Source organism: Odocoileus virginianus, chromosome 9 (genome assembly GCF_023699985.2).
Source record: "Odocoileus virginianus isolate 20LAN1187 ecotype Illinois chromosome 9, Ovbor_1.2, whole genome shotgun sequence".
Taxonomy (NCBI): domain Eukaryota; kingdom Metazoa; phylum Chordata; class Mammalia; order Artiodactyla; family Cervidae; genus Odocoileus; species Odocoileus virginianus.
The window spans coordinates 47,770,260-47,781,600 of record NC_069682.1 but is presented as its reverse complement, the minus strand read 5'-3'; positions in this window follow the sequence as shown (position 1 = coordinate 47,781,600).

The window sequence follows — 11,341 nt, the reverse complement described above, 5'->3', positions numbered from 1 at the left end:
TTTCCTTCATGACCCATTGAAGAAATAGTGTTACCTGTTGCCGCAGTGCCTGCAAACATATAAGCACGTTCTGCTGCTGCTAGGTCACTTCAGTTGTGTCTGACTCTGTGCGACCCCACAGATGGCAGCCCACCAGGCTCCTCTGTCCGTGGGATTCTCCAGGCAAGAATACTGGAGTGGGTTGCCATTTCCTTCTCCACTGCATGCATGCATGTTCAGTAGCTTCAGTCATGTCTGACTCTGTGCGACTCTATGGACAGCAGCCCACCAGGCTCCTCTGTCCACGGGATTCTCTAGGTAAGAATACTGGAGTGGGTTGCCATTTCCTTCTCCAGTAAACATGTTCAGATATAGATAAATTGGAAGTTTCACTAATATTTTCCCTTATTTATTATGATGAGTAATGAACGCTGAAATTTTATGTCCTTTTCTGTCAAAGCTCTTGAGCCACAGACCACCAGGAACACAGTAGAAATTGAAGTAGTCTCGTGGCAGTGAGAAGGCTCCAAACCCCTGGGGAGCCAGGAAGCACTCAGAAAGGGGGTCCTGGAGAGGGGTTACTGTGGGATTTGGGCTGTTTTTAGGTGGTTTTGGTGAGAGTTGAAGGGAAGCAGGGCTTTGATCTGGACTGGATGCTGTCAGGAAGCAAGACAAGTCTATGTTTATCTTAATTATTCTTATGTAGCATGGAGGCTGACGCTGTCAGTGGTGGAGTGGCAGCACTCATTAGCCAGAATACAGGGGTGTTTACTCATTCTAGGGTGTGGACAACGTTCGTGCTCTCTGGTTTCACACAGGATTATGGAGTTATCTTTTTTGTCTTGACCTGTCACGGCCGCATTACATTGGTGGTGTTGGTGTTCTCTGAAATTGCTCATGTTCAACAGAGAACACCATGGCCAGCTCTCAACTTCACTGAAGCCTGACTGACATGCTAGGCTGGTTCTTGGATTCCATGGCTGCTTTTCTCTTTTGATTTTTTGTCCTTTTAAAAAGTTGACTTTGCTACCTATTTGACTCATGGCCCACGATGGGTACCTTCTGCTGTTTGGCAAACACTTAGTGACTGTCACAGTCACCTTGTACATCCTGGCCTCCCTCTACTTAGATTTCAAACTTGGCTACACATTGGACACCTGGGAAGCGGGACCAATCCTGCTCTCTGGGTCCCTTCTTTAATTAATCCAAAGAGTTTCTCGGGCATTGAAATCTGAAGAATCTCTTCAAAAGTTTGCAATTGCAATCTTGGTTGAGAATCACTGGTCTAGAGCCCAGAATCTCATAGACTGAGGACTTCTGAGAGAAGAGTCCTCCTCTATCTTCTGACACTCAGCATCAGTGGCACAGGAAACATCATTAAAGAAAGATGGGGCCTTGCTCTTGAAGCAGCTTAAGTTTAATCCTTATAAAGAGCCATTTCTAGTGGGGGTAGTTCAGGGGGTGGCACTGCTCACAGGAGATTTTTGGATACTTGGATGAATTTTGTTTGATTTTTGCAATGATGGCTTTTAGTGAAGAGAGACAAGATATTGGACACCTGAAGTGCCAAGACTAGGACAGTCATTGCAAGTCCCATGCATCATTCAACTGCCTTGCTGGATATACATATGGAGAAACCTGTTTATTAATATCTGAGCCCAAAATCCAACTCTGTTTTCCACATATATATTAAGTTTTGGTTTAAAATCTGCTGAATTCATTAGAATACAACTATTGTGTCAATTGAAAATTGCTCTTTATATTCTTTGGAACTTTCCTAAATTCTTCATTCTAATTTTGGAAAGTCTTGACACAAATGTCAGTGCTGTGTGCGTTGAGTCCTCACACCAGACCACAGAGGTGAGTCTAACCTGTTGCTGTTGAGTCCACGGTGCTCCAACACACAAGGTAGCATCTGACCACCTCATGTCTTCTGGTTAAGTGTCAACGAGCATTTAAATAACTAGGAATTCATTTCATTTACCTTTTATAGTTAGGTTGTAATTTTTTGAAAAGTGATGCATGAGGAAGGTAATATTCATTAGTTTAACTTCAGGGCAATGAAGGGACATTCTAAAATATTTATAATAATAGGAGGGTATTAGGGACAAGAGAGTTGATGTTTTCAATATCTGCTGCTGCTTAATAAATCAGCCCATAGCTCAGCAGCCCTTTGAAAACAATAAGCATGTATTACCTGTCATGGTTTCTGTGGGTCGGGAATTCAGGATAGGCTCAGGTGGCCAGTTCTTGCTTGGAGTCCCTTGTGCAGATGCAATCGCTTGTCAGCCAGGGCTGCATTCATCTGAAGGCTTGACTGGGGCCAGAGGAGCCATTTCGACAGTGGCTCCCTCACATAGCTGGGAAATTAGTGTGGGGAGTAGGCTGGGGACTTTGCCTCCTTTCCACACGGGCTTCCCCATGGCACCATGGAGTGTCCTCATGGCACCTGCTTCACCTTGAGCAAGTGTCCAAGAAACTGAGGTGGAAGCTGCGATCTCCTTTATAACCTAACCTTAGGAGTTGCACATTGTCACCTCTGCCGTACACTGTTACAAAGGTCTGCCCAGGCTCAAGGGGATGGAACACATCCTACCCCTTGATGAAAATGGGTTTATGTTACGTTAGAAGAACATGTGAGGTGAGATGTATATTGATATGACCATCCTGTAAACACAATCTGCTACAGTTGAGGAGCACTGAAGTAATATCAAATATTCTCTGCCAAAGGGAGCCTGCCACAAGACTCTTGACTTTATTTTATTTGGTGCCTAGCATATAGCAAATGCTCAGTAATTGTTGACTAGACTATTGGATAGCTTTTATTTGCTAAAATTTTCCATGAACCAAGCACTATTCTAAATGTTTTATAAATATTAGCTGATTTAATCTTTGTCAAACCTATGGGGGAGGTATTATTATTACTCCACAGATATTATTATATATTATTATTAATATATATTATTAATATATATTAATATATTATTATATAATTATTATATTATTAATATATATTATTAATATATTATTATATAATTATTATTATATTATTATTATTCTGACTCCACAGATAAAGAAACTGAGGCCCACAGTCACACAGTCTATTAGTGATGGAGCTGGAAATCTGGCTTCTGAGTCTGGGCTAAGTTGCCTTTACCTTTGACCACAAAGGAATCACAAATTCAGAAGCCCCAGACTCCAAAACACAACATGGTCTTGGACCATGAAAATCAGAGTGGTGGCTCATCTGGGCCAAGGTCTGGAGAAAGCCAACTAAAGTACTTGGCTTTTTAAAGACTTTAGGATCTTCATTTAACCTTTTGGTTAGGGAAGTGACAGATTGTTTCCAAGTATTATCTCCCACCCCACATACTCTTTTTAAGATGACATTGATCCTCTTCTCATCAAGGAGGGAGGACTTGTGGCTAAAGTAGAGTTACAACATGCAGACTTCCAAGGCTAGATCATAAAAGCTGATATAGTCTCTGCACGAATCCCTCGAGTTCCCTTGATCTTGGAACTTAATAACCACACCATTAAGAAGACCAAATGGCCCTTGGAGAAGCCCATGTGGAGAGAAACCAAGGAACCTATTCCCCACCCATCTCCCATTTTCCCGTTTCTGAGTCCTAGAGTAGCAAATCTTAGAGTCATTAAGACTAGGGTTAAAATCCCAGGTATGCACTGGCTTACTGTGTGTCCTTCAGCATGGGTTAACTTCTCTCTTCCATAAAATGGGTATGATAATGGATTTGTCTCAGTTTCAATAATGAGGTTGAATAAGATGAAGTGTGACCAGAACTCAGTACATAGGAGGCGCTCATTAAATGTCCATTTTGTTCCTCCTCCTGTTACATGACGTGATGGTTAATTTTATGTATCAACTTGGCTGGGCTGTAGTGCTTAGATATTTAGTCAAACATTATTCTAGATGTTTTTATGAAGGTGTTTTTTTGGATGGGATTAACTTTTAAATAGGACTTCCCTGGTGGCTCAGATGATAAAGCGTCTGTCTACAATGTGGGAGACCTGGGTTAGATCCCTGGGTCGGGAGGATTCCCTGGAGAAGGAAATGGCAACCTGCTCCAGTACTCTTGCCTAGAAAATCTCATGGACGGAGGAGCCTGATAAAGCACATTATCTTCTACTACGTAGGTGGGCCTCATCCAATCAGTTGACAGCCTCAATAGAACAAAGACTGACCTCCCCTGAGCACAGAGGAATTCTACCAACAGACTGCCTTTGAACTTGAACTGAAAGTCTTCTCCAAGTCTTCAGCCTACCAAATTTTGGACTTGCCAGCCTCCCTAAATATGCAAGCTAATAATTCCTTAAAGCAAATCTCTCTCTCTCTCATACACACACACACACACACACACACACACACACACACACACCTGTAGTCCTCTTTCTCTGGAGAACCCTGACCAATACACATGGTGAGTTTGGGATACTGTATTTTTCAAAGATGGTTTCACTTATTTATATAGATGATACATGGATAGATTCTAGCCTACATGCTTTTCTTATAATGTGATTGAAATGTCTTCCAGTGAAGGATGATGTCTATGTTCTCTCTTTGATTCTGACAATATATACGGCAAAATATGAATACCATGTGCTTCTAACACTAAGATGTAAACAGGATACAGCTTCTGCCTGGCTATTTTTCTCTCAAGACAAGCATCTTTGTACCCCTGAATTTTAACTATCTATCTGTCTAATAAGTTGTTGCTGCTGCTAAGTCGCTTCAGTCGTGCCCCACGCTGTGCGACCCCATAGACGGCAGCCCACCAGGCTCCCTGGTCCCTGGGATTCTCCAGGCAAGAACACTGGAGTGGGTTGCCATTTCCTTCTCCAATTCATGAAAATGAAAAGTGAAAGTGAAGTCGCTCAGTCGTGTCTGACTCTGAGCGATCCCATGGACTGCAGCCCACCTGGCTCCTCCATCCATGGGATTCTCCAGGCAAGAGTACTGGAGTGAGGTGCCATTGCCTTCTCTCTAATAAGTTGCAGCAACATGAAAACCCCCATGCTGGAGAGGCCACAAGGAAAGACCAAGATGTACATGTCTGAGGAACCTGACAATAAGACATAGGCAAGAAGAAGCCTTTGGATGGTTCTGCCCCAGCCATGGTTGGGCTGCAGTGATGGGGAGACCCCAGGCAGGAGCTGCCTGTCTGAGCCAAGTCCAGTGTCATAACTTCAAGTGTTGTTTTAAGCCAGTGTCTTGGGGTGATTTTTTTATACCACCACAGCAAGAAAGAATTTCAGAAATTGTACCAGCTTTCTCTACTTCAAGAGGTGGAGAGAGAAAGTCAGCTTAGAACAGATTTTATTTGGAATAAATTCCCTTGAGTGACTTCCATTACTTATATCTGTCTTTGGGCACCAGGTACCCACTCTCTGGGGTAAGGAATACAGAACCTGTGTGGCCTGGCAAAGATGGCTCCTCTAAGTCCTGCTTGGTATATGAAACTAGACAAGTTGCAGGTACATTTACTATAAGGAGGATCTCAGGAAGAAAAGAATCGAGGTCCCTAAGCTCCTGCCTTTTGATGTTCAATATTACTGGAAGTTTTTGATAAAATGAACTTGTCTTGATTGAGGTTGGCAGCTGTTGTTGCCCAGGTTTACATCTCTATTCTGACTTCTTTGAAATCCAAACAATATATCAATCTTCTGCTTGCAGTCTCCATTTGGTGGTCTTCTAGGCAAATCCAATCTAATGTGCTCAAAGCGGAACTCTTGATTTCTTCCTCCCTGACCCCCAAATCCATGCTCTCATGAATCTTGGTAGACAACACCCCATCTGCCCTGATGCTTAGGCCCAAACCAAAGAATCTTCTTTGATTCCCCTTTGCTCTCACATCCCTCATCCAAATCACCATCAAGCTCAAATGGCACCACCTCCAAAGGTGTGTTCTCAGTTATGTCTGACTCTTTTGCAACCCCATCGACTATAGCCTGCCAGCTTCCTCTGTCCATAGAATTTTCCAAGCAAGAATATTATAGTGGGTTGCCATTTCCTTCTCCAGGGGATCTTCCTCACCCAGGGATCGAACCTGTGTCTCCTGCATCTCCTTCACTGACTGGCAGATTCTCTATCACTCCACAGCATACCTCAATGGCTCAGTGCATAAAGAAGCTGCCTGCAATGTAGGAAACACAGGAGATGTGGGTTCGATCCCTGGGTGAGGAAGATCCCCTGAAGTAGGAAATGGCAACCCACTCCAGTATTGTTACTTGGAAAATTTCATGGACAGAGGAGCCTGGTACTGTCCATGGGGTTGCAAAAGAGTCAGACACAACTGTAGCCAGTGACTCTAACTCACCACCTCTAAAACATGCCCCCAATCCATCACAGGTCTCCTTCTCCACCACTAGCCTGGGCCAAGCTACCTGATGTCTCTCTTGTCTAGATGGCACCAGCCTTCTAATTGCTAGCTACTTGTGAACAGCTGGGCTGGTGCTACCGTCTCAAACTCAGGCCTGGGACTCATAGAAAAGGCTACTCTCGCTCGACCTCAGCTGGCAGGCCTAGACTGACATCATGATTCAGGGGAATGACTGAACATGAGAAGGGAACTTACATACTGACATGTGTCCCAGTTTGAGAGCTCCTGCAGGCACCACTGTGATGAGTGAGTGAGGACTGTGCAGGACCAGTGTTTAACACAAACCCCGTGAGTCAGGAAGCTACCAGCTTCCCTGGTAGCTCAGATGGTAAAGCGTATGCCTACAGTGCGGGAGACCTGGGTTTGATCCCTGGGTCGGGAAGATCCCCTGGAGAAGGAAACAGAAACCCACTCCAGTATTCATGCCTGGTAAATCCCATGGACTGAGGAATCTTGGGGGCTACAGTCCATGGGGTCGCAAAGAGTCGGACACGGTTAAGCGACTTCACTTTCACTTTCCTGAGTCGGGAGCCCAACACTAGTGCCAGGGACTTCCCCAGAAGCTGGCCCATTTGAAAGCAGAACTGGAGCTTTCACACGAAATGAGTCCAGTAGCTCTTGGGCAGAATAGACCACACAAGCCCCAGAAATTTGAGCTCAGGTGGTCTCTGTTTAGTCTGAAGACACAGGAATAAACTCCATTTACCTTGTACATCCTTGTACATAAGGTTGTCTAATTTAATACCAGCAAAGTTGGAAGCTCCACGAGAAGCCCAGGTTTCCATTTTATTAACAGAAACTGAGACCCACAGATGAGAAGAGAAGGAAGGGCTTCCTGCTTGAGGGCAGATTGGAGTCGCAGCCTCTGAAATTAAGCCACTTCCTCTGTGGGGACAGGCTGGAACAGAATGCAACTGCTGTGATTTTTTTTTTTCCAGAAGATGAGTCAGGAGCAGGGGATGAGGCTATTATGTGATAATTATCTCCAGCATGCCCCAGGGCTGCTTGGTGGGTGGGGGGAAGGGTTTAGGATGTGGTGAGTGTTCCTGGACCCTGGGTCATGGGTTCAAACCCCGAGGAATCCATCTCAGCATCCTCTTTCCCTGTCACAACCCAAACCAGCTCTCACCAGCCTAGGGGCATCTGTAGGCTCATCACAGGGAGTGGGGTGCATGAGTGGGGTGCATTTGGTGTTGATGAGTAAGAACTGCCGTCATCACTATCCTCAAATCTCAGAGACTGTCTCTCTCACAACTTCCTGCCCAGATCAATTCCCTCAGTCAAATTCTCAATGGAAACTTGATCATAGTTCCAGCTTCATAGTCCAAGTGGTGGTTCGTCTGCTGCCCCGATGTTAAGAAGTCTTTTCTTCTGCTGAACCAAGGTCTATTTTCTTACAACTTCTCCCCACTTGTCCCCACTCTTGCCCTTACCCCCACAGAACACACCTGTTCCAGTTGCTCCTTGATGATTTTATAGTGCTATTATTGAGAAGTCCTGCCCTGTCACCTCCACCAGTTCTAGATTTGCCCTAACCTAGGAGGTTACAGATCTGGTCCCTGGGTGATCTGTCCCTAGAGCTGTTACTTAGATGATCTAAGTCACCTGTACTGGTCAACATTACTCTCCTGTGACCTGGCGAGCTGATGGTCAGGGCTGGGGGCCAGGACCCTAAAGGGAGAAAGCAGCAGGTCTGAAGTTACAGCGAATTCTTCCCGAGGAGAGTCCTCCCGAGCCCTCATGGGACTGACGGACTCCGGGGAGGGGAGTTCTATGTATGGGGCAGCCCAAAGCAGGGAGATGGATGTATATGTAGGAGGGTTTTGGGACCCCATCAAAATAAACCCAGTGGTTACCTCCTCCATGTGCTCAGCTTGAAGTTTCCTCTCTGAGATGTATGTTTCTGTCTTCAGAAAATCATCAAGGCAGTAGGATTATAGCTGTTTGCCTACACGTTTCTCTCCTCCACTGAGAGGTAAGCCCCATGAAGGCAAGGTCTGGGTCTCATTCTCTGTGGGTCGTTAGAGCCTGGCTCAGGGCCCAGGGCATAGTGGATGCTCAGTGAATGTGGTTGGAGAATGAATGGCTGGGATAAGAGCAGCTGATGCTCACAGCTTCCTGGCACGGCCTCAGGGATCAGCACGCAAGCCTCTCCACCTGCTCATGCCCCAGCTTCCCCACCCATCCGTAGTCTCTCCCTCTCAAGCTGTCACATTTCAAAACCTGCCCTTCCTTCCAGACTTCCTTCCTTCTGCTGCCCTCCTTCCCTTCTCCATCCCACCTTCCTCTCTTATTCTTCCTTCCCACACTGTATAGTGGTTAGGAGCCTGATTTCAGAGGCACACAGTTGAGTTTAAATAAGGACTTTACCATTTGCCAGCTGTGTGACCTGAGGCAGGTGACTGACCCTTTCTGAACTTCAGTTTCCTGATGAAAATGGTGGTGATGATAATAGCTGCCTCCTTGGGTGGTGAGGATTAAATGAAATAATTCACACAGAATAATTTGAAAAGTACTGGCACATATGAGGTACTCAGTAAATGTGCATGTTATTAATCATATTATTATCATTATATTTGCGCAAGAAGTCCTGGCTGCCATTCCAGGGTTCTGATAATCAATGCAATTCTGAATCTTTCACTTATTGGCTATGTGACTATGGATAAATTAGTAGACCTTTCTGAAGTACAGATTTCCTTACCTGAAAAGTGCCAATAACAATACTTTCCTCGTAGGATTTTGGGGGGAGGATATAATTAAATAGGGTAATAGGGAAATGCATTACGTAAATCTGTAAATTCTGAGAGTGCAAGGAGACACCATTAATAAACACTCTATGACAAGCTTCAGCCAGTTGAGTGGTCTTCTTACTTATAAGGTACTTAGTACAGTTCTGGGTTCACAGTTATGAGATCTGTAGATAGGGTTTTATATCATCACCTCCTCCTTTCTCCCCCACCACTTTGGCCCTCTTCTCCCAATTCCTACACACATTGTTTTTCTTTTTGTTCCCTCTTCACCTCTTGCTTAAATTACTTCGTGGCGCCAAGAACCTGAGAACATTTTCAACTGTTTGACCCAACCCGTTACTATAGAGAAATTGAGGGTCAGTGAGAGAAGGGATTTCCCTGTTGCATGGGGGTCAGCATGTCATTTCCCCTGGTCAAGAGCCGTCAAATCCACAACCATTATGCTGGCATTTAAGGCACACCTACCACTCCCTCCCCTGCCAACCTAGCCTTCTGCTCCCCAGCTCACTTGCTCACCAGCTGGCCTAAGAAGGAGTTCCATTTAAAGAGAAGAGTCCATGTGCAGAGGATTGCCTGCCAGTCGCAGCCCTAGCCCACCCCAGCTGTTTTTCCTCTTTCCCTTGGGTGACACCAAGACGTTGATGATGCTCTGCCCCCTGGATCTCTGCTCCAGCCTGGGGATGGAACACCAGTGGGACTGAACCCAGGAGTCTCTGCTAAAGCTAGCAACGTCTCCCAGACTCTGGACTCCACATAATTGGTTTTTAATGGGTTCCATTATGACCCTATCCTTAACTGTGCATTGTGGGTGCCTGACCTTCACAGCTAAGTGATTAACTGAGGAGTTGCTGACCTCAGAAGCTGCTAACCTTGCTCTCATCAGTTGGCAGGGGCCCATCAACTCCAACCCAGTGTCCCAGACAGAGACAATCCCACATAGAATATCCTTAAAATTTCTGAGCCAGAAGATTATTGTAATTCAACAATGACAAAAAGGATCCAATTTCATTTGCTAATCAACTGATCAACTGGCAGGGACTACCTGAAGAACTATGCTGAGAATCCTGGGGCCACATCCAGGCTCTTGTAGGGAAGAGCTCTGGCATCAGCTAGTGATGTCTGTCAGGGACAGTATGAAGGAGGATGAGAGAAGGAGAGGCCTGCAGGCCACAGACTTTAGATCCAAGATCTGAGATCTCAGTCTTTCACACACAGATTGCATAGTAGGCTTGGTCTATCTGCTCCCGGAGCAGGCTCCCAAGAAGCCAGAAGGACCCAGAAGATTGAGGAATTGAATTCAACCTACCAGTCAACTTATACATTAGGCATGATGGATCCAACCTTGATATTTTACAGGTGGAGAAATTGAGAGAGGAACGATCACCCAGCAAGTTAATAACGACCTGACATGGAGCCCTCCATCCCCAACTTTGGTCATAGAAGGATCCTTTCTCAGCAATTAAACTTAGCCAGACTTAAGGCTGATAGTATGCTAAATACTGAGGGAAGAGGGACCTCTAGGTGAGTCCCAAAATACAGATACTGAAGGAAGAAAAGCCAGTATCTCTCATCCAGGACCAAAGGGAGAAGCCACCGCAGCTCTTGAAACTGAAGGCTGGGGTAGCAAGGCCTGGTCATCAGAGAGCAGACCTTCCCAAGAGCCAGAAGGGCCCAGGATGCCAGTAAGGTCCCCAGTTGCCAGGCGCCAGTAAGAAAAGGAACTTCAAATATGATAAGGAAATTAAAATACCAGCCCTGAAAGTCAAAGAGTAAACAGGACTTGATTCATATAATTTACACAATACTGAACAATTGAAAATAGAAACATAGAAACATCTTTTAAAGACCTGTGAAAGTAGGATTCCTGCTTCTGCTGACTTTCTCATGACTGGAGCCCAGCTCCCAGCACAGAGTAGGTACAAAGTGATTATTAACTAAAAGACATATTTTCTGAGTGTTATGTTGACAAGGCCCCACATGAGATACTGTTGGGGCTGTGAATACTTGGTCTCATCAGTTCCTCACTGCAGGCCTGTGAGATGATCTGAATTATAATACCCATTTTACAGATGAGAAAAGTGGAGGCACCAAGGGCAAATTCTCTTGTTCACACTCATATTGCTCTTTTCACCTGGGCCAGAGCTGCACTCACCCTCAGCTCTCTGGAGTGGGAATTAGAAGAGGATGCAGCCCATGGGTGCCTCACTCTTCTCA